The following is a 23,429-nucleotide window of genomic DNA, read 5'->3' on the forward strand; positions in this document are numbered from 1 at the left end:
TTATGACCATTGCAGTATCCCCATGGTCACATGATCAGAATTTAGATACTTGGCAACTGGTTCATATTTATGACACTTGTTGTGTCCCAGAATCATGTGATCACCTTTTGCGCCCTTCTGGCACACAAAATCAATAGGGAAGCCAGATTCAGTTAACAACTTTGTCACTAACTTAACATTTACAGTGATTCACTTAATGGCTATGGAAAGAAAGGTAAAATGGGACAAAATTCATTTAAGAAATGTCTCACTTAGCAACAGAAATTTTGGGCTCAATTGTGGCCATAAGACAAGGACTACCTGTATTTTGGTATTGTATTTAAAGAGTTCTACTATGTTCAAACTTTAAACTTGTATAATTCACTTGTACCACTTTTATAATTCAAACAGCATATGTTTTACTGCTTCTGTCTTTTCTTGTAAAGACACTTTAAAGATTAGTTTTTTGTACTCCTCCCATGGCAGCAATGGGACAGAGTGATTTTGGTGTCCTACCAGCTATCTGAAATTTAGTGGATTACTATAGAGCAGGGGTAGGTAACTTTGGCTCTTTTATGACTCATGGACTTCAACTCTCAGAATTCCTGAGCCAGCATGGCTGGCTCAGGAATTCTGGGAGTTGAAGTCCACGAGTCATAAAAGAGCCAAGGTTGCCTACTCCTGCCATAGAGGAAAAGTAGCATCAGGATATGGAACCCAAGGAGATACATTACTACTGATCTTCCTTAGAAGGTTGAAAATAGTTTTCTTTCCACAAATAAGAGAATGGAACTGATGTGTAATGGGCTGGAATTTCTTGGCAAGATGACTGCTATATTTTCAGAGAGATCTTTTGAACAATGGATGCTGCAGAAATATCTACACCAGAGATTTATACTTCTGATGAATGAGATGCAATTGTTGGGAAAGTCTCTGATCAAAGGCATTGTTATTAAGAGTATCCTAAGGAATGGTTTTATTGTTGTCAAATGAAGATATTTAAACCTGGATAGATCAGAGTTAATGATGGGGTGATTTGTGGTAGATAAGAAACTAAGACTTTTTATGAGTTAGTTACAATAACAAGTTGTTAACCGAGAGCTCTGAAGTTTAAATTTGTTGTTGAGTAACCTATTAACTATTATATTTATGTTATATATCAAAGATTAATTGGTTACTAATAGAGGTAATCTATTTGCAAAGGGAGAAAACTACAATTGTTAGAAAATATTTGTCAGTGCTCAACTAGGGGAGATAATATGTATTTCTGTTTTTTTGTCTTTTAATTTAAATTGTTTAATGTTTTTGTCTAGTTTGTTTTACTTTTGTAATTTTTTTCTTTTTTGGGGGGAAATTTGTATTTTAATTTTTTGCATAAAAATAAAAAAATAAACCAAAAAAATGACTGCAGTAATAAGCTTTAAAAGAATGGGTAATCATTAAAAATGTTAATTTTCCAGAGTTGTTATTCATTAATTGCAAAATATAGGCCTTTATTTTCATCTGAACACCTTTGCTCTTTTCCATGGTCTGGATGCAGTTCCTGAAGGCCTAGAAAAATAGGAAATACAATAAATAGCATGGAAATAATCAGTAAACTGTAAAAAGTCAGAGAGTGATTCTTCAGCACCAAGGATAGTTCTAAATGAACACAGGTATTGCCATAGGAAATGTCAGATTTTAACATGAAAATTTTTTGAGTGGGATTAGCAGTGAGATGGAAGTCCTGTGAAACAGAATTCAGCTTGTACTTAGTTTGGCTTCAATTCTCTAGAAATAAATTTGTGGATCAATAATAGCCTTAAATTACTTTTTATGTAGAAATTAGTTAATGCTGTAAAAGATACAAAATGTGCAGTCAACGCGAACTGTTTTCATAGTCTGAATTTGCTCTCTTATCTCCAACTTTAATTCATATACGATATGAAGACAGAATGTTTTTGGTCTATTTAGTGATTGCTGACATAGTTTAATTCTTCTGGGTGGATATGTATTGAAAGTAATAACAGAAGCTAAAAGAACAGAAGACTGAAATTAGAAGACAAACTAAGGCGATAAATTAGTAGAGCAGTACATGAAAAGTAATACAATATGCTAAACTCCAGACAGAAACTTTCTGGTTTGTAGAATGGTGAACGGAAACAATCTTAATATAGGCAATGGCATGTGCTTATTTGCAAGGTAATATAAGGGAAGGTGTGGATTCAGATCTCACTTTAACTCCTCATTTGGGATAATTGATGCTCAACAGAAAAGCATGCATTTACATGCAGAAGTTCCAGACTTCTTCCCTTAGACCGTAGAAAGCTTTTACCAAAGTAGAAATGTTATGCTATAAATAGTCCGACCTGTTATAAGGTAACTTTGTATGCCTTCTCTAAAGGGTTCTCAGAAAATGATGAGCTGCTGTATTCCAACATCAAGTACATGCTATTTATAATATTTGTGGAACCGAGCAGGAAAAGTTAGTTGAAGTTGCTGTTTATGTTAAACTGGAGAAGAAAAGCTTCCCTGCTGTGCTGTCTTTTGGTTTCTATTTTAATATGAATCACTAGAAGATAAAAAGGACAGAAAATAGATGCTTTTAGTAGAAACCCAGCTTGTTTTACTTACTTACATAAGGTATGCTCAAAATAATAAAAAAAAGAATTAGAATACAGTTCACATTTAAATCCCTGTTTAGAAATTATCATATCTACATTTAAGATAATCATTAGTCCGAAAGATGAAAAAGAGAAAAGCAACTAAACAAAGTCTGCAAAAGCCATATGATCTTATTATACCTGAAAAACAGAACACTGGAATTAAAATTTCTGAGCAATTAATAATTCTACACAATGGGAACTCACACCCAAAGTGTAACATTTTTGTGAGTGTAGTATTTGTATACAGTATTGGTAGAGAGGGTTCAATTGGAGAAAAGCCTTTCTAGCTGGCTTTAATAGTCATAACTGACACTTTGAAGTAAATAAATAATTAGAGCAATTGGAATAATAGCAATGTTAATATGTTTTATATAAATCACTTCAGAATTTTTCCGCCTTTAATATAATATATAAGCCGTGCAATTGAAAAACAAACTGAAATCTTTTAGGGGGAAAAAGAACAATAAAAACTTACAATAATGTAGTTGCATAAAGATACACACCCTTAAATTAAAACTTCATTGAATCAAAGTGTTGAACTTCGTTACTTTTATGACAGCATTCAGTCTTTTAAGATAGGAACCTATCAACATGGCACACATTGCCTTAGGAATCTGCCCACTCTTCCTTACAAAAGCACTCTAAAATTGTTAGATTGCAAAGCCAATCTCCTATACACATCTCTCTTCAGGTCACCCCAGAGATTTTCAATTGGATTAGGTCTGGCGCAATCATCCAAAAACTTTGATCTTCTGGTGAAACCATTCTTTTGTTGATTTGGAGGTATGTTTTGGGACATTGTCATGTTGAAAGATAAAACCCATCTTCAGCATTTTAGCAGAGAGCTGAAGGTTTTGTGCAAAATTGATGGATATTTGGAATTCTTCATAACTCCTTCCACCTTTTCCCACAGTTCTGGATAAAGAAGAGCAGCCCCCAAAAGTATAATACTGCCACCACCATGTTTCATTGTGGGTATGATGTACTTTTGATGATGCACTGTGTTGTTTTTGTTTTTGGAATTATGGCCAAAAAGTTCAGCTTTGATCTCATCAAACCCCAACACATTTTCCAATATGCTCCTTTAATGTTGCTGCAGGACTCTTAGCAGCCTCCCAGCCTAGTTTTCTCTTGTTTTTTCATTAATTTTGGAGGGACTTCTGGTTCTTGGTAATGTCACTGTTGTGCCATATTTTCTCCACTTGTTGATGACTGTCTTTTCTGTGTTCTGTGGTATATTCAATGCTTTAGAAATGTTTTTTTTCCTGACTGACACCTTCTAACAATGAAACCTCTTTGATACTTCGTAAGCTCTTTGCAGACTATGAGAGGCAACTGAATAAATATCAGAAAAATCCTACTAGAACAGCTGAATTTTATATAGGCTTGATCACTTTAATTGATGTACTGATTACTATTTAACATCAGTTTGAATGTGATCGGTTAATTCTGAACATTGCCACGTCCCTACTTATAAGAGAGTTACACATATGCAGCCATATTATTCTCATTTTTTATTATTTTGATCCCTAAAAGATTTCAGTTTCTCTTTGAATTGAATTGTACAGCTTATACATTATATTAAAGGTAGAGAAAAATTTGAAATGTTTTATCTTAATCTGATTTTTTTATGTATCAAAAACCATGTATTTTAACATGATTGTGTAAGTTTTTTATATCTACTTTATAATGGCTCAACCATCTGATCTTATCAATAAACTACATCTTTCTACATATCAATAGGTAACAGTGCAAATTAATTCAACAAAATAGAACAAATTCCATTACCAGTACCTAATCTCCAACTGAGTTGGGGTTCTTGATTCATTATTTTGATAAAGGAGATGGCCTAGTGGGCAGACTCTTTCCGACGTATTTATGCTCTAAGATGAAGAATTTTGCAATCGTTGAATCCTAGTTTTGAGGATCTATGATGCAAGTTGCAACAAACCATGAAATTTGCTCACTCTGCATGTGAGGGAATGAAGTTTGAGTTACTGTCTTTTCAAAAATAGCTGTAGTTATACAAACAAGCTTCCCCCCACTCTTAGACATTCATCCATTTCCTCAGAACTATACTGACAGGCAATCAAGCCCATGTCCCAGCTGCCCTGCTATTTGAGCCACACTCTAGTGCCTTACCTTACCTACAAAAGCAAATTGTAAGACAGAATGGGAAGAGGAGTATGTATGGCACAAAAGCTGAAAGCCAGTGGACATGTTGTCTGAAGATTGGGAGCTATTAAAAGCAGGCAAGAGGACTTTTATTCAACTGCCAGGACCATAAACTATGTGTCAAATGTCCTCTGTTTGCTGCCAACAAACTCCAGAAACACAGGAACAAAGTGATCGGCAATAATTTAATGCATGCAAAATGAAAGTCAGCACTGGGAGTGGTTTGCTTCTAGTGCCTTACATAGATGTGCCCTGCCCTCCAACCCCACCCCAATCAGCAAGCCAGCATCCGATCCGTGCAGGTAAAAGTCATAGTTCAATTTCCAACTCCCCCCCTCCGGATGCATCAGTGCAGCCACATGGCCTCCGCAGAACCAGCTGTCCTATCCGGCAACCAGTCATTGTCCTGCTTCTCCCCCTGCCGCTGGCATGGCTCCACAGCAGACGGCTCCTCTGGGAAGTAGCTCCACGTGGCAACCGGTGTCCTCCCCCGGCTGCCAGCAACACAGGAGAGGCGGCCGCGGTGAGAGGTGGTCTCCCCCGACGCCCAGGTTATCGCCTCCGCCGCCCAGCTGGCTTTCGGGAATTCCCCCCGGTGCCCGGTGACAAGGGAGAGGCGGCCGCGGTGCGAGGCAGCCCCTCTGGCGTCTCGCTGGCTCGCCTCTGATGCCCAGCTGGCTTTCGGGACTCCCCCGGCGCCCGGTTACAAGGGAGAGGTGGCTGCGGTGTATGGTGGCCTCGCTGATGCCCAGCTGGTCCTCGGACATCAGGCGGCAAATGGGGTCGGTGCACAGCTGGCTGCTACATCCCTTCCCCCCATCGGTTCATGTTGAGCCCAGGGGCTGGACACTATGATGAGCAGATATTTAAGTTAATCCAGATTTGCCTCTTTTTAAAGATTTTTTTAAATCTAAATTTATATTTATCTTTATAAATAACCCAAGGTGGTAAACATATCTAATACTTCTTCCACCTCCTATTTTCTTCACTTCTTAGTGAAGAATCCTCCTCTCTCCCCAAAGTGAGGTGAGTTGAATTGAGAGAGAATGGCTGACCCAAAGTCACCAAGCCAACTTTCACGCCTAAGATGGAACTAAAATTCATGATCTCCTGGTTTCTACCCTGATCACTAGACCAAACTTTCCTTGTTCTAGATTGTGGTCTGAGGAACATAGATCAAGCAAGGGTAATAGAAGATGATGCCACTCTTCTCTTTCTAATCATCTTATTCAGTTCATTTCGTACATACAACAGATACAGTAAGTAGTATTCACGTAGCTGGGAGCCACTCATGCTCATTTCTCTTGCAAGGAGAAGCAGGATTGCCTATGCCTATAATGTAGAAGATCCAGGGTTGTTCTGCTAAGCCTAATACTATGAGGTGCTTTAATGTCTGGCTTATAAGGGAAAAGGTGATATACAAGTTAATGCCCAACCATATCCCAGTTTAATTCTGTATCAGGAAATGGCACAATCTGAAGCACCAATTTTCTGCTAGAAAGCAGAAAATATTAGGTAATTTAATTACCGGTTCAATAGGTCCTCATGGATAGCACCAAGGATTTTAGAAATGCTCTGCTGACTACTTTTGCCAGGAGGGCTTCCTCCATCACTGTGGAGACCATATTCGCCACTCTATCAAGTATCTTCTGTCTACTAAGTTGTCCCAAAAAAGTTTATTGGGCACTTGTCTGTTTGGCCACAATAAAACAGTCATAGGCCATGTAACATGATTCCTTGAGAGAGCAGTACACTGAATTGATTGGTTAATACTCAAGAATTTTCATACTTTGAACAAATGTGCTCTATTACCCTAAGGAAAAATATAAAAACAGGAAACATAAGACTTGTGCTTCATTGTCAGCCCCTCTAGTTAGGTAGATAAGTAGGTAAAAATCAATTCCACAGGAAAACTAAAGTTACTTTAATTGAAATTAGCTGTTCCTTAATGTTATCTGGAGCACGGGTATCAAACTTGCGACGTCACATGATGTGTCGCGATGTATCATGACTTTTTCCCCATTGCCGGCAATGGGGTGAGTGTGGTTTTGGCGTAACGCATCCGGCCTGCAGGCCAGCAGTTTGACACCCCTGATCTAGAGGTTCTATACTTTCAAAAAAATTCAGCCTCTTATATAACAGCTTTTGCATATCTCCATCAAAGTCATCACCCTTATTCTCTACATTCTTGTTACCCAGTTCTGTATGGAATTATACTATCAAGGAGATCTCTCTTCCTTCCTCCCTCTCTCTCTTAAAAGGGACAAGTGAATAAAACCCATTTCATTTAGGCCTTCTTTACATTTGGGAAATTAAGAAAAGCTATTCAGAGGAAAAGAAAATTCTAATTGATATTAGAATAACCTAATTTAATGAGACCTGCCAGAAAACATTGGCTATATAATAAGGCTATACTAAGTATTATATAAAACCTCTGAAATCATGTTTTAGGAACTCTGAAGCATTCTAGTGTTACATTTTGCTCAGCCAATATTGTATTTTTGCTTGATTTTCTGTTTTATTATCAACAATTTTGGTGGGTATTTACCTATTTAATTTTGGCTAGATATTCCTCATAGGTCAGACAGAATCCTAAAAAAAAGCCTCTGTGATTGTAGGAAGACACAGTCCTACAATCCTAATCTTCCTTCATTTTTCTAGTACTTTCATGGATTTGTGTTTGATTAGATGGGATATGCCTTCTGGTTTGCAACTGATAGTGGGAAAATATTAAAAATGAATGAAGAAACTAGTTCCATAGGTACACATGTTTGCATGATCTTATGCATTAGAAATGTGAACTGTCTTCTGCTAGTAGCTAGTATTTCAAGAAACAAACATTTGGGGACTTGGAAAGAAACCTGGTGGAAAGAGAACATGTACTGTATGCTTTCTACGCGCAATATTTTGCACATGTTTATTATGCTGCATCCCTTAAATCAGTAAAATCTTTTCTCATAAAGGAATTTCTCAAGGCCATCAATTTGGGAGAGATATTTTAAAAGTAGGATGGTGACACCTGTACACAATATTCCAAGTGGTATATATAAAGGGGTATGTTTCAGTGTGTGTGCATGTGTGCATGGAATATACTGTATATATATTTAAGAAAAATTATATGGCTGCCTAACTCATTCTCAGTGACTCTGGGCCAGTTACAAACATAAAAACCCAATATAAAAACAATAAAAACCAATAAATCCTCCACTCCCTGGTGACAACAGTCACTCAGATAAGCTACTTGATGAGTGCCATCCCACTCTGGGTTCCCCAGACAGTTGGCAAAACCAGGTCTTTAGGTCCTTGCGAAAGAGTGATAAGTGAGGAACAATCTTATCTCCACAAGGGTGACATTCCACAGGGAGGAAACTGCCACAAAAATTCCATTCTTCTTTTTCCCACTAAAGCAGGGGTCCCCAATCCCCAGGCCATTGACCGATACTGGTCCATAGCCTGTGAGGAATGGAGCCACACACAGCTGGAGGTGAACAGCAGGCAAGCAAGTGAAAATGAAACCATTCTCCCCCCACACCTTGGTCCATGGAAAACTTGTCTTCCATGAAATCAGTCCGTGGTGCCAGAAAGGTTGGGGTCTGCTGTGCTAGAGAGACCTCCTTAGGAGAGGAAACCTTTAGCATTCCATACTAAGCACTTTCTGAAATTACGTCAGCTTTGGAATTATAATCCAGAAAGCAAGATATTTCAGTCTTTGCTTGAGATTTCTTTTAACATTCAGTGTTCTTAACTCATAACAGAAAACAAACCTCTGCCTTGGATTTTAATTTTCATATATGCATTATATTCAGGATGTTCAGGCTTTTTTCAAACACATAAGAACTGGTTTTTCTGGAATCCCTGATCTGCAGAATGATAGCTATGGCATTTTTTCACAGGAGACATGTTTCATTCTTTCACCTGCACTTTAGAAAAACTGCTGTGGATAACATGACTGAATTCAAGTTATTTCACCCCTCCCTTAGCTTCTCGTGGAATCCTGTCAAGAATTTTATAAAATGCAGTTTGAAAAACTCTGCCTTACCTAATTTGTAGAAACAGGAATCTACAGAAATAAAAACCAAAGGTTCTATATTTTCTTTATTTTCCTTCCTACCTACCTACCTACCTAGATATATGCATACAGCTGTTAGATTGTTGGAAAAATATATATAGAAAGCTTTTTTTCTAGCAAAGAAGTTCTGTACTACAGGGCTTTTCAACCAGTGGTACGGGTATCACCTGTGGTACATTGGCACTGGCAGGTGGTACGCGACCATCCTAGAAAAGTGGTAGTGGGGGAGGGGAATGAGCTGAATCGGTGGCAGCACCGCACAAGCCTGACCGAGAGATGGCTGGAACTGCAGGGCTGTCAGGGCTCAGTGGAAGAGCCAGGATCAGCGCCAGGCTCCAGCTGGAGCTTGGTGCTGATCCTGGTGCTTTTGCTGAGCCCTGAAGAAGCACCAATCAGCTGGAAAGCAGCACTGATCCTGGCGCTTCTGCTGAGCCCAGAAGAAGCACTGATCAGCTGGAATGTTGCAGCATCTCCAGGGTCTTGTGATTTACATTCAGATGCTTGGCAACTGATTCATATTTATGACGGTTACAGTGCCCAGGGTCATGTGAAGTGACCAAAACCTGCTGCAACCACCCAGCAGATGGGGGAATAAAAAACAAACACTCCCCCCACCCCACCCCTTCTGCCAATCCTCAACAGAAATGCTCACAACAATGAAAAACTTGGAGAGGAGGAAGAACGCCGCCGGGCAGGCAGGCACTGTCTTGCTCGGCTGTGGGTTGGGGGGCACTTTTTTCAGTGCCATTGTAACTTCGAACAGTCACTAAGCGAACTGTTGTAAGTCGAGGACTACCTGTATTTTATCACTTTTTTCCTTTTTTTGTCATCAAGTTTTTGACACTTTGCTAGGCGACTGGTGGTACTTGGATGTTGCCATATCCTAAAAGTGGTACAATGGGTGAAAAGGTTGAAAAGCTCTGCTGTACTACTTTGATTGGAGAATGGAATGTTGGAACATCCTGTGGGAAGTCAGCCCCCCAGAGAAGGAAATAATAAAAGAGCAGGAAAATATATTTCCTAAAAGGATCTTAAAGAGGCAGAAAAGCATGCTCAGTTTTTCTTAATAGCCCCAGGTCTCCCTTCCCCAAGCATAAACCAGCTCTGTAGAAATGCAGATGGAGGCCCCAGCTAGAAGATCAAGAAGACAAAGACACCTAAAATCTACATACGCCACCCAAACTCTAAGACAGGACATAATAGGATTAACACAGAGACACCAAAGGGCACACTCAGACTCATGTCAAAGTTCATGCCACAGGAAGGAACTCCAAACAAAAGGCTCCAGAGGGTATAAAAACCCACTCCCAGCATGTGCTCAGCCCTGTTTTTTCTCTTTTCTTCCAGAGCCATCTTTCTGTCTGGCTCTCCTCTTCAGTAAACTGCAACCTTCTTCCTAAAGCAGTCGCCATGTTGTTTATCCCCGGCTTGGACTGAACCATGATGAAGACTTTTCCTTCAACAGTCCATTCTATTTAAAACTAAAAATAGATATAAAACCATAGAAATCCTTTGAACCTAGGCCAGGGGTAGGCAACCTTGGCTTTTTATGACTCGTGGACTTGAACTCCCAGAATTCCTGAGTCAGCCATGCTTCTGCTGCTGCTAGCACTTTGTCACTTTCATTAAGGCTCAGGAAGTTACAATCGTTAGCATATGAGAGAAGTAGGGTTTAATCACTCATTTTCTGCTATCTTTCTGCAAAGTTTAGAAAACTTTCACTTGGAGAAGCTTCAGCAGAAATCTATAAGTCAGTCTGCATGTTTCCTGTTGGTAGTTTGTAATGCAGTTTCAGATACTTGTAGTCCCTTCTGAATATACAACAATGGTGGTGGCAGGCAGAGCAAGTGAATGATTTAAAGCTTCCCTTCACTATATGCCTTTAGAAATTATGTCCAAAGTTCAGAAAGAGAAGGGGTTTTTTTTCTGAGTAAGGCTGGGCTAAATTGCCCCTCCCCAATAAGCAAAAAATCATTTTTGAAAGATGAAATCATATCCTTCAAGGCAGAACAATCTCCAGATTGTGAAAATGCATATTGTGAGGCAGAAAGAATCCTATTCATGGGCTTTAAAATAGCAGCCTTAAGACTGATGAATGTTTTATACATATCTTAATTGCAAATTTCCGCTTGAATTGCTTATGGTAAGAGCATGCCATCTGGTGTTCTTCTGAATATAGAGCAGTGGTTCTCAACCTTCCTAATGCCGCGACCCTTTAATACAGTTACTCATGTTGTGGTGACCCCCAACCATAAAATTATTTTCGTTGCTACTTCATAACCGTAATTTTGCTACTGTTATGAATAGTAATGTAAATATCTGATACGCAGGGTGTATTTTCATTGTTACGAATTGAACATAATTAAAGCATAGTGATTAATCACAAAAACAATATAGCAATGCTCGCTGGAGAAGCTTACTCTTCGCTCAAAAATGTTGGGAGGGATGGAAGGGGAAGGAAGGAAGGAAGATTGAAGGGGAAAGGAAGGAGATGGAGAAGGAAGGAGATTGAAGGGGAAAGGAAGGAAGGAAGGAAGGAAGGAAGAAGAAAGATTGAAGTGGAAGGGATGGAGATGGAAGGAAGGAAGGAAGATTGAAGGGGAAAGGAAGGAGATGGAGAAGGAAGGAGATTGAGGGGGGGAAGGAAGGAAGGAAGGAATGATCAATCTTTGGAGAGTCATGTTTTTCCAGATGGTGATGAACTGCAACTCCCAGCATTCCCCACTCTTCCAGAGTGCTTTTAGGGCTGCTGGGGATGGTAGTCCAGTAAGGTCTGGAGACACACAGAGATGCCTCCGGCGGCGAGGGAGGCGGGCCGGGCGGCACAGGGGAGGCTCCGGCGCAGAGGGTGGCCGGGGGCGGAGCATGGCCAGGCAACCAGGAGGCGTGGGGACCGGCTCAGCGCCGCAGCTCAGATCAGCCAGCAGCAGCAGCGCATTGCCCGAGCAGGGTGGGAAGAGAGGGGGTGGTGGTGGCAAGTCATGAAAGCAGCGTTCACACGTTCAGGGTGCAAACACCTTGGACGGTTTGGCTCCCCCACCCCTTTATTTACTGATCCGCCACAAGCTCGTGCAAGCAAGCCCCGAGGAGTTCTGAATGAGCGGTTGTTTTAAAAAAAAAAGCTTTCAGCAACGAGGCAGAAAGGGGAACTCACTCATGGCTCCTTTTTTCCCTTTCTCGGCGACTGGGAAGGCAGCAGCCAGAGACGCCGCTGCACAAAGGGAGGTGGAGAGAGTGGCGAGGGGGAAAACCTCACTCAACTTTCGCCCTTATCAGACCCGGTTCCCTTCTGGTCGACCCCCACCCACTCACCCGTCCCCTTCACCTCCCGCTACAGATCGATGCTACCCCTTGGGAGTTTTTCGCCAGGCTTTTTTTTTTTTTTACCTTGGCCCTGCGCTTCTCCCAGACGGAAGCCAGGCAAGAGGACCTGAAAGACGCCGAGCAGGAGGTTCATAGCCGCGGCGACGCAGCAGTAGCTGCTCTGCGATGGGTAGCGCAGCCCTGCCATGCTGCTGAGGCGGCTGCTTTCCTATCTGCCCGAACTGACTGGCAGAGCTAACCTTGAACAGAAATTCTCACTAGTGTCTCGGTTCCTAAGACCATCGGAAATCTGTGTTTTCCAATGGTCTTAGGCAACCCCTGTGAAAGCGTCGTTCGACCCCCAAAAGGGTTGGGACCCACAGGTTGAGAACCGCTGATATAGAGTGATATGAGTAGCTGTAATCAATGTAACATAGATTGGGGAATTCAGTATTTCTTGTTTTCTTGCTTATAAAGTAACACAGTAAGCAGAGAATAGATAGTTCTTTGGGCAGAAATTAGATCCAGTGGCTTCCTGATGCTAAGATATAAATACTGTATGTTTATAATCATATACTGTATTTGAAGTGTGTACCATAAAATGTCCATACTGGAAAGATTCCTGAGAAAAACAGCTTCTCATAGCTATGGATATATTTCTTAAATTACTCCTTTTAATGAAGTATATACAGCTTGAAACTACAATTCTAGGTGTGGGATGGTACCCATTAAAAAGTTCTGTGTTAAATTAGACCAAAGCTCTTTGTCACACAACATTGTATCTCCTGCTGATTAAATAATCTCTAAGGAAAGCCCACATGATATGACTGCCATAGTATTTTCTGCTTCCATCCTAAAATAGCTATCACTCAAAGGGTACCCTACTATTGACCATAGAATATGTTCCATCTGAGACTAGATTTTTCTAGATACAAGTAACAATGGCAAATATTCCTTGCCAAACTAAATGTAATCATAATCCCTCTGTTTTTTTTATGTCTTAGACTCATTCATATAAAGGATAGATGGATGGATGGATGGACGGACGGACTGACTGGCTGAATGACTGACTGACTGATGTTCTGTGTACTGAAAAAAAATCAGTATCTCTTTATCATTTTTTTAGGAATGTATTTATGGCTGTATAGTACCTGGAGTAATAATTCATTCAATCATTCTGTCTCCATCCTTCCCTCTCTAATACACTCTACCACATTTTTTGTTTTCCACAATTGCCACATTCTTCCCTTTCCCATCCTCCTTTTTTTTGGATTGTTTATAATTAATTTTTGTATTTATAATATGTATATTCCATTTTTCCTCTTGGGGCGAAACATAGCACATATAATGGAAAAATTCCACTCGTTTTATGGCCACAGCGATAACTGTCAGCTAACTTCTGCTGAAAGGTAATAACTGATGCCATGTCACCCAACAAATTTCATAGTTGGATGGAATGTGAACTGTATAAGTTTATACAATAAGTTGCATCATTAACTTATAAATCAGTTCTAATCCCCCCCTCGAAGAAAATAGCAAAATAACCATGTGAGAAAGAACTGCTCATGCATATCTAGCCCTTCCTAGTCACTTTGTTTACCATCCTCAGTTGTCATGCAATATTAGAGAAAAGTGATTGCCCATCCTGGTTACATCAGTTATCTAGATCTGTGGCCTACTGTATAACTCACCAGTTCAGATATCTGGTAAGAGCAATGCTTCCACAAACTGGTCTGGTTGTATCTAGCTCGTTCCATGAGTGAATGTGGTTCCATCCATACTTTGTTTAGCATACCATATGGGCCAGCCAGAAAAGTACGCATAACATGCTAAAGAATCTATAGGCAGAACTTTCTGTAGTTTCTTAGTTATGTCCATTTGTGAAAGAGGACCCAGTGGGCATTATTATAGCAGTAGGCATATAATACCACTTGTTGTCTAAAGCTCAAATAGACTCAGTTTTCAGCTATAATGCTTAAAATAATGTGACACTCAGTATAAAAATAGCAAATTCTTCAGTATAATATAACATTGGAACCGCAAATGTCAGTAATGTGCTGGCATTCCCTAATCCTTCTGTGGTAATTAACTCAACAAATAAAAGATTTGTTAAATTATTTGATTTAGTTATATGTGATCTCTTTTATGGTGAAATGGGCTTAGAAGCAAACTATGCAAATAACATTTGGATGCAATCAATTTTTTTGTCATAGATTTTTGCCTCTGTTCTGGGCATTTTTTAACAGGTTCCATAGCCTGAAAATGCATGAAAACCTCTGGTTTAGATAAAATTATAATTAGTCAACTCTTTGTGAAGAGATTGCATTGCTCTTTGTCTCTGTTCATTATCTTGAACAAATTCATTATACAAGCAGGGTTAAGCCAAAATATTGTTTATTTATGGCTTAGTATGTAGTATGAACCCTGTGAAATAAAGGCTATTTGAACATTTTTAAGGCAACTATGGTTTCAGTGTGCTATATCAGCTTTGTTTATGTCATCTATTTGCAGGTCCCACTAACCTGAGAAACAAAATCAGTAGCTTGTTTTAGATCTGTTTGGCAACAGGCAGAAATCACAGCAGGCAGCATGATGATAGAAATTAAGTAAGTCAGGGACTTGTTTATGTACCTCAAATGCATCTAATGAAGTACTTATTTGCTACTATAAATTTGCTAGCTTTAAACTATACAATATTACTTTATTATTTGAAGATACAAGTTGAGTAATAATATTAACCTTGACAGAAATGTTCTTCAGAGAGAAATAGAGATTATATAAAATATCTACATATGCTATGTATTTCCATTAACATAGTACAGGTAGTCCTTGACTTACAACAGTTCACTTAGTGATCGTTCAAAGTTACAACTGCCCTGAAAAAAGTGACTTATGACCATTTTTCACACTTATGACCATTGCAGAATCCCTGTGTTCATGTGATTTACATTCGGATGCTTGGCAACTGACTTATATTTATGACAGTTGCAGTGTCCCAGGGTCACACAGTCCCCTTTTGTGAACTTCTGATAAGCAAAGTCAATGGGGAAACCAGATTCACTTAACCGTGTGACTAATTTAACAGCTGCAGTGATTCATTTAACAACTGTGGCAAGAAAAGTCGTAAAATGGGGCAAAACTCACTTAACCAATTTCTCACTTAGCAACATAAATGTTGGGCTCAATTGTAGTCATAGTTTGAGGACTACCTGTAAGCGTATAATTTTAATAATTCTTTATCCATTGTAAGCTATCCATTGTAATGTATGTGGAATGGGCAGATATAAATTGATTGATAAATGAATAAATCAAATTCCATCAAAATTAATTGAATAAATGAATAAATCAAATTTATATAGCCATCTATCTCATGAGAATTGAGTTAGTAGAACTGTTTTCTTTTTTGTTTGTTTGTTTGTTATGATTTGGGTTCAGTGGTTAAAAATAAGTTAAGCAACCCAGAAAAGCAAGAATACTGGTTTTTGTTATATTTCTGATACTTATTTACTATAGATTTAGTTAGATTGCATTTTTCCCCATTGTTTGATCACCTGTTAAAATAAATCATATACTATTTGTGCTTTAAATGGAATTAAGTATTAAAAAACAGAATTCTTCCCAGAAGGCATACATTTTTCTTCATCTCTTTATTTCCAGAAATGCATGTACTGTATGCATACACATATACAGTTCTAGAGGTTTTTTTTTTTAAATGCATTATTCCCTTGCTCATTATGAAATTATAGGCAATCCTGTGCAAGTTTCTAATGTTTTAATAGAGTATTCATCTAAGAAAATTTTGCAGATTTTTCAGGAGGACTTGCTCTTCTCCAGTAGCAAAAACATGAATAAGCAAGGATCAATACCAAACATTTAGGCAGAACCATCAAAACTTGCAAGTCAAGTTACTATACACAAATAAGCAGCAAACCCCGTACTTGCTTGCATTGATGATATTACCTAGCAGGGTAATGAAACATTTGTAAGCCAACAGTCAAACTCCAAAAGCCCTAAGAACTTTGTAATTCAATCCTGAGCTGCATATATTCCCTCCTACTGAAATTCTTATTTTACCCAAAAGGTTGGTTCATTTTGTTAATTCCTATAGACAGCCATTTTGTGGAGTGCCTTTTCCAACTTGCTAGCTAAATTCATTAAAATGGAGTTTCCAGGAATTGAATTTGAGACAGTTTATATAGAAATAGATTAATTTAGTTAAATTCAGTTAAATTCACTAAATTAATTCAATTAAATTCACTAAAACAGTTGGAAATTATTCTAAAGAATTGGTAATAGATACCAGTTTGCATTCATGCAAATGATGTTTCATGCTTATGTCTTTTCAGTGCATCAGAAAATTGGTGATGTCAATTCTGTCAATTGTACTATCACACTGTTTTCCTAAACTTCTGTCTTCTTGTTTTGCATCTTTTAAATTTCAAGTTCTCCAGTACAGGAGATGGATAATCCATGGATGGGTTTTCTCTGTCTGCCTGCTCTTGAGACCAAGTAGCCAAAGCTTGACACGCCCCCACTTCCTGTGGAGTCCATTCTTAACTTGGTCTCTGCTCGGAGAAGACTCGTTTTGGCGTGGCTCTCAGCTTATCAGGTTAGACAAGAAATCCATTGATTGATTATCCCTTGATAATTGGCTTCCCCTTCCCAAAAAAATTTCCACCTATAGGAATTTAACCACAAAATTTTCTGGGGATCAGTCCTGATCTCAAACCTAAAATTAAAAAGGGGATTGGTGGGGAGGGAAATTTCCCCACAGATATCAGCCAGCCCCAGGGCTCTGGGGGGTGAAAAGGGGGGGAAGAAGGCATCAGCAGAGACTACTTGCTGAACCTTTTCCCCAACCACTAAGTTTTCCTTGGGATCATCCCTGATCCTATATTAAAATTGAAAAAGGGGGTGTGGGGGGGGAAAACTCCCCACGGATCCCAGTCAGCCCCAGGGCTCTGGAGGTGAAAAAGGGGGGGGAACAAAGGCATCAGCAGAGACCACTTGCTGAGCTTTTCTCCCCAACCTTCCAAGGGATTTTTTCCTCAAATTGGGGGAAAAAATAACAATCTCCAGGTCCGGATTCAAACTTGAATTCGGATCATCGGAGATTCCCTAGCAGCCCAGGGCAACCGCGGGCGCCATTTTAGTTGCCGTTTTCAGACAACAAAGGCAATCCCTGGCTGGGATTCCCTTAAAACGTCACAGCGCGCCAAATTTAAATCCCCGGGCACAAGCAGCTTCTGGGAGGCTGCGGAGCTTATCTTCAGAGGGAAACGAAGCACAGGAAGGGAGTAAGCCAACCAAGAAACGGAGGCTAGAGAACCCTCCTGGGATCTGCAAAGCCCTTTTTCAGGGAGAAACGAGCTGTGGCTGCCATCTCTTGCCAGAGAAAGGCAAACCGAGCTTAAGGAAGCTCTACATCATATCTGGAATCACTGATAGAGGCGGAATAGGAGCACACAACCAGCGCTCCACCCCCGATACACACATATAATAATAGGACAAAATATAATAATAATAAAAATAGATACATAAATTTTAAAAATAATAATAATAATAATTAATAAAAAAAAAATTTTTTTTTAAAGCTAAAAATTAAGCGACTGCAGGGCCAACAGGCCTAAAGACAGAACACACAATATTATCATCATCACCATTATTGTTGTTGTTGTTATTATTATTATTATTATTTTATTATTGTTGTTCCTATTATTAGTATAATAGTAATAGTATTAATAAGAATAAATTCCGCTCTAGGTGACCGCCATTTGATACCTGCTGTGTATTAAGTCAGGCCTACAGACCCTTTTGAGGTCGCCACTGATATTTTTTGCCTCCCTTTTCCTTTTTCTACTGGTGCACGTTGCCTGGTCACCTAAGGCCTCCGGGCGGAACCCAAAGAGTGGTTCCAAACGTGCCTTCGGTACCTCCCTCAGCTACCGTGACCTTAGCCCAGAGAGAATATTTTTGTTGTGGTCGGGTGATCAGGGGAACAGTCCTGGTACTTGTTCCAATTTCGCTCCCGCCAATACTTGCCTGCCTGAGCGTCTTCTCAGTTTTTCTGGGACTGCTCAAGCGGAATGGAGGGACCCTCGTTGCCTCAATCCATGAGCACGACCCCTCCACCTCCCAATTACGGCTGCAACACACCTTCTGACCAGAAGGCGGCAGGCAAGTGCAAAGCGAAGACAAAACACTCGCTCAAGAGGCCCTCCAAGTTGGCGGAAAAGCAAGCCAGCCGTAGGCACCAGGCCCTGGAGAAGGAGTTCTCCAGAGCGCAGAGGCAGGCCCAATTGGAATTGGTTCAAATAGCGGCCACCGAGATGGAATTACCATTGGGTCCATCCACATCAACCCAGAGCGCGTGGTCCATTCCAGGAACACCGCAACCACTGGATCCGCCATCTACATCAGCCCAACAAACAACCACGGCGGCAGGCACAACCACTGAGTCCAACTCTCCACCTGCGGTCACCACACCCAAAGGTAATGACATAGGGGACATCTGGGCAGATGGACGGCTAGAGGCCCTATTAACCAAAGTGGTGGACCGAGCCCTAGCACAGCGCTCCACCCACCACGACCAGGGGCCCTCCATCTCAGCCATGCCACACTCGGAACTCCCCTCAGAGTCCTCAGGCATTCAGGAACCCGTCTCCCCGGCCCAGTCCTCCATGAGTGGTTATTCTTCACCACAAGAGGAGGATCAACCTGGGATCTCTATGTCAGAGGATGAGGAACTTCCCCCTGAGCCCCCCTCAGGGGGATTATTTAATCCCAACCGCTTCCTCACGATACTACGCAAGGCCACAGCCATTGCGGACATGGGGACGGATCAGTTTTCTCAGCCGCAAGCGACACCGGCCACCACATCCAGACCCGTATTCGTAGAAAAGGTGACAACGCAACACCATATACCTTGCCCCGCCATTTTCCTGAAAGGGATCAAGAAGCCATGGGACTCTCCCGCTTCCTTCCCATCAGTGAGTGGTACGGACAAAAAATTATACAGCACTGCCACAGACCTCAATGAGGCCTTAGAAATTCCTAAAGTAGATGAAGCCTGGACCCCCTTGGTCTCCCAGACAGCCATGGCTGGGGACCTAGTGGAGGCCCTTAAGGCAGATGACAAAAAGTGGGAACAAGCCTTTCGCAAAACCCACCAGACAGCGGCATGGGCCATCAAAGCAGCCACCTCGGCCTCCTTTTTTGTCCGGGCCACCCTCATCTGGTTGCAACAACTACAAACCATAGTTCCTATGGAGGACATACGAACACACCAGGACCTGGCTAAGATGGTAGCAGCCACGGAATACGCTGCAGACGCAACGTTCCAATCGGCCATTTTTTCATCCAGATCCATAGCATCCAACATAATTGCCAGGAGAATGCTATGGCTAAAACACTGGCAAGCTGACACCAAGGCTAAGTGGCGGCTAGCGACCGCCCCTTACTCAAGCAACGGTCTGTTTGGGGAGGCCTTGGACCCCTATCTTGTAGAGAACAAAGACAAGCGGAAGGTCATGGCACACTTGAACAAAAGGTCAGACAAACGTACCACACCTTACTTTCGTAGGCAGTCCTTTCGTCAACCGACAACCACGCCTATCAGTCAGGCACCCAAGCCATTCACTCCCAGGCAGAACAAACCGTACGGCCGCCCCTACGACAGACCGGGGTTCCAGCCCAGACAACAAAACCAGTCGAGACGACCCTTTCGTGGAACGGGTCGTCCGTACCGGAAGACAAAATGACTCCTACATAGACCTACCCATTGGAGGAAGACTAGCTCACTTCTTCCACCAGTGGGAGCAGACCTCCACGGACAACTGGGTACTACAAACCATCCAGTCCGGGCTGTCCCTGGAGTTCCTGGTCACACCCCCAGACCGACTCATCAACTGCTCGGTCTCCAGGAACCCCACCAAACGCAAACTCATGCAGGAGGCCATCCAACACCTGTTGGACATTCAAGCAATAGAACCGGTCCCAGCGGAATACAGAGGCAGAGGATTTTACTCCATCCTCTTTGTGGTTCCAAAGACTTCAGGAGGATGGAGGGCAATCCTGGACCTAAAAAACCTCAACCGCTACATCACATACAAAAAATTCAAGATGCAATCCCTTCAGTCCATCCTGGGAAGCATCAGAGAAGGAGACTTCCTGGCATCGATAGACCTCACGGAAGCCTACCTTCACATCCCCATCCACCCAAACCACCGCCGGTTCCTACGTTTCTGTTACGGGGGAAAACACTTCCAATACAGAGCTCTCCCCTTCGGTCTATCTTCGGCACCCAGGGTATTTACCAAGATACTAGCAGCGGTAGCCGCCAAACTGAGAAAAATCCCAATACGCGTCCAATGTTACCTAGACGACATACTAATCCAAGCAACATCCCTACAGACAGCTCAGGCGGACGTAAGGACCGTCATTCGCGTCCTCCAATTACACGGATTCTCAGTAAACTTTCAGAAGAGCCAGACAGTTCCCTCGTCCAGGCTGCTGCATCTGGGGGCCATGATAGACACAACCAACTGTATGGTCTATCTCTCCCAAGACCGGGTGGCCGGCATCAGGGAACTGGCTCGCTGGGTTCACAGGCAACGTTCAGTTCCGATACTAACACTTTCCCAATTATTGGGCAAGATGGTATCGGCCATAGCCATTGTACCCTGGGCCAGGCTCCACCTACGGGAACTACAGTGGTTTCTGCTCCCGTACCAACGGCAGAACACCAGCGCATCCAACCACCTAGTCAGGGTCACGGCACAAATCCGCAGGGCGCTACGCTGGTGGTGCTCTCGGGCCGTGACCAAGGGGTCACCCTTCAAGGAACCAGTCAGAGTTACCATCACTACAGACGCCAGTCTGTATGGTTGGGGAGCCCATCTGGACTCCCGGTTTGTACAGGGACGTTGGTCCGCCACGGATCTGAGAAACAACATCAACTGGCTAGAACTCAGGGCTATCCACCTAGCCTTGCAACAATTCAAAGACAGAATCAGAGGCCACCACGTTCTAGTCCTAACAGACAACGTAGCAGCCAAGGCGCACATCAATCGGCAGGGGGGGACCAGATCAAAAACCCTGATGACAGAGTCACGACTCCTATTCAGCTGGGTAGAGCCCAATCTGAAGTCACTAAAAGCGGAACACATATCGGGGGTCAACAACCAGCAAGCGGACTTCCTAAGCCGCACCACAGTGGACCCTTCGGAGTGGGGGCTACACCCGAACTTGTTCCTAGACATCTCCCGCAAGTTCGGGTACCCGATCCTCGATCTGTTCGCATCATCAGACAATGCCCAGCTCCCCAGATTTTACTCTCGTTACTTCAACCCGCGAGCAGAGGGGACGGACGCTCTGAGAACTCAGTGGCCTCAGGGTCTGCTTTATGCCTTTCCCCCACTACCACTCATACCGGCGGTCATCCGAAAGCTGATTCAGGAGCGGGCAGAAGTGATCCTAGTAGCACCATATTGGCCACAGAGACCGTGGTTCGCCGACCTGATGAACCTGTCTCAGTCGCCCCCATGGAACATTCCCCCTCATCAAGTGTCCCTACACCAGGGAACCATCAGTCACCCGGAACCCCAATGGTTACAACTGACCGCCTGGCACTTGAGCGCCAGATAATGGCACAGGAACTATTCTCTCCCGGGGCCATTACCATAATTCAAGCTTCACGCCGTCCGGCAACAAACCGCATTTATGACTCCACTTGGAAAAATTTTTGCCTTTGGTGCAGGGAACGGCAGTTTGACTTACACAAACTCTACATCCCTCAGATAGTAGATTACCTCTTGGAGGGACTAGACAGAGGCCTCGCCCCCGCGACCATCCGCAGGCAAGTGGCGGCCTTGTCCACCCTCCTCACCTGCACGGATTCGGTTCCCTTAGCTCACCACCCCAGGATCCGCGCCTTTATCAAGGGCGCCTATAACACCAGACCTCCAGTAATTCACAGGTACCCGTCCTGGGAACTACCGCGAGTCCTTCACGCACTCACTCGGTCACCATTTGAACCATTGGCGACCGTTTCCTTGCGACACCTGTCGCTAAAGGTGGCGTTCCTGATTGCCATCACATCGGCCAGACGAATTTCGGAACTGGCCGCACTGTCAGTCAGAAACGACCTATGCATTTTCCACAAGGACAGGGTGGTCCTTAGGTTAGATCCTGCCTTCATACCGAAGGTGAATTCACTCTTTCACAGGACACAGGAAGTAATTCTCCCAAACTTCTGTCCAAATCCAACACATGACCGGGAGCGGCAGTGGCATACATTGGACGTCCGCAGAGCCTTGCGGCGTTATATAAAGCGTACAGAACCCTTCCGCAAATCGGAGGCCCTATTTGTGTCCTTCCAAGCGGGCACCTTGGGGCGGAAAGTTTCCGCGGGCACCATTGGAAGGTGGATCCGAAGCTGTATCGCAGAAGCTTACAATGTATCATCCCTGCCGCCCCCAAGTCATCTCACAGCCCATTCCACCCGAAGCGCTGCAACTTCGGCGGCATGGGCTACCCAGGCGTCAATCGAGGAAGTTTGCAGGGCCGCGACATGGTCCTCGCCTTCCCCGTTTATACGACACTACAAGATAGACCGCTTTGCATCGGCGGATGCCTCCTTTGGTAGGAGGGTCCTCCAGCAAGTTGTCTCAGAGATCAATCTACCGGCCTTATCTTTTTCCCACCCCTTGGGACAGTGAGGCTTTGGTACGTCCCATCCATGGATTATCCATCTCCTGTACTGGAGAAGGGGCGTTGGTCTTTCCTGAATGCCTTTTCTCAGTACGGAGATGGATAATCCACACCCACCCCAAGGCCAGCAGGCCGCTAGTAGGGAGCTGAGAGCCAATACCTCGTCAATCATCAGCCAATTCGCCCTCGTTAAGAATGGACTCCACAGGAAGTGGGGGCGTGTCAAGCTTTGGCTACTTGGTCTCAAGAGCAGGCAGACAGAGAAAACCCATTCATGGATTATCCATCTCCGTACTGAGAAAAGGCGTTCAGGTAAGACCAACGCCCCTTCTTTCCATCTTACTTATCAAGAAACATTGATTAAAATTTGATAATTTTATTTTAGCTTTTGCTTTTTTAAAAAAAAAAATATGCAACTGCAGGGGGATTTGTCTAACTTATATGATATGAGTAGTGTTTTAGTTCATGTCCTTACATATATTGCTAGAAGTGAGGAACTTTGGTATCCTCCTACCTGTTTGTTTGTTTGTTTGTTTGTTTATAGAACA

At 42.5% G+C, this 23,429-nt stretch overlaps 1 protein-coding gene across 5 annotated transcripts in view; it reads left to right on the forward strand.

Annotated features, from left to right (window-relative positions):
- The window catches only part of DAGLA (diacylglycerol lipase alpha), a 121,437-nt gene that overhangs the window by 43,593 nt on the left and 54,415 nt on the right, over window positions 1-23,429 (forward strand). Inside the window, exons 1-2 of one of the 5 annotated variants that reach the window (XM_039353147.1) lie at window positions 13,193-13,580; window positions 14,683-14,777. The exons of the other annotated variants lie outside the window; for them this stretch is intronic. The gene's annotated coding sequence lies outside the window, so the exon portion shown is untranslated. Of the gene's footprint in view, window positions 1-13,192; window positions 13,581-14,682; window positions 14,778-23,429 lie in introns of those variants that run through there. 5 annotated transcript variants of the gene reach the window in all.

This window comes from Crotalus tigris, unplaced genomic scaffold (genome assembly GCF_016545835.1).
Source record: "Crotalus tigris isolate CLP2741 ecotype Arizona unplaced genomic scaffold, ASM1654583v1 scf7180000018504.2861643, whole genome shotgun sequence".
In the NCBI taxonomy this organism is placed as follows: domain Eukaryota; kingdom Metazoa; phylum Chordata; class Lepidosauria; order Squamata; family Viperidae; genus Crotalus; species Crotalus tigris.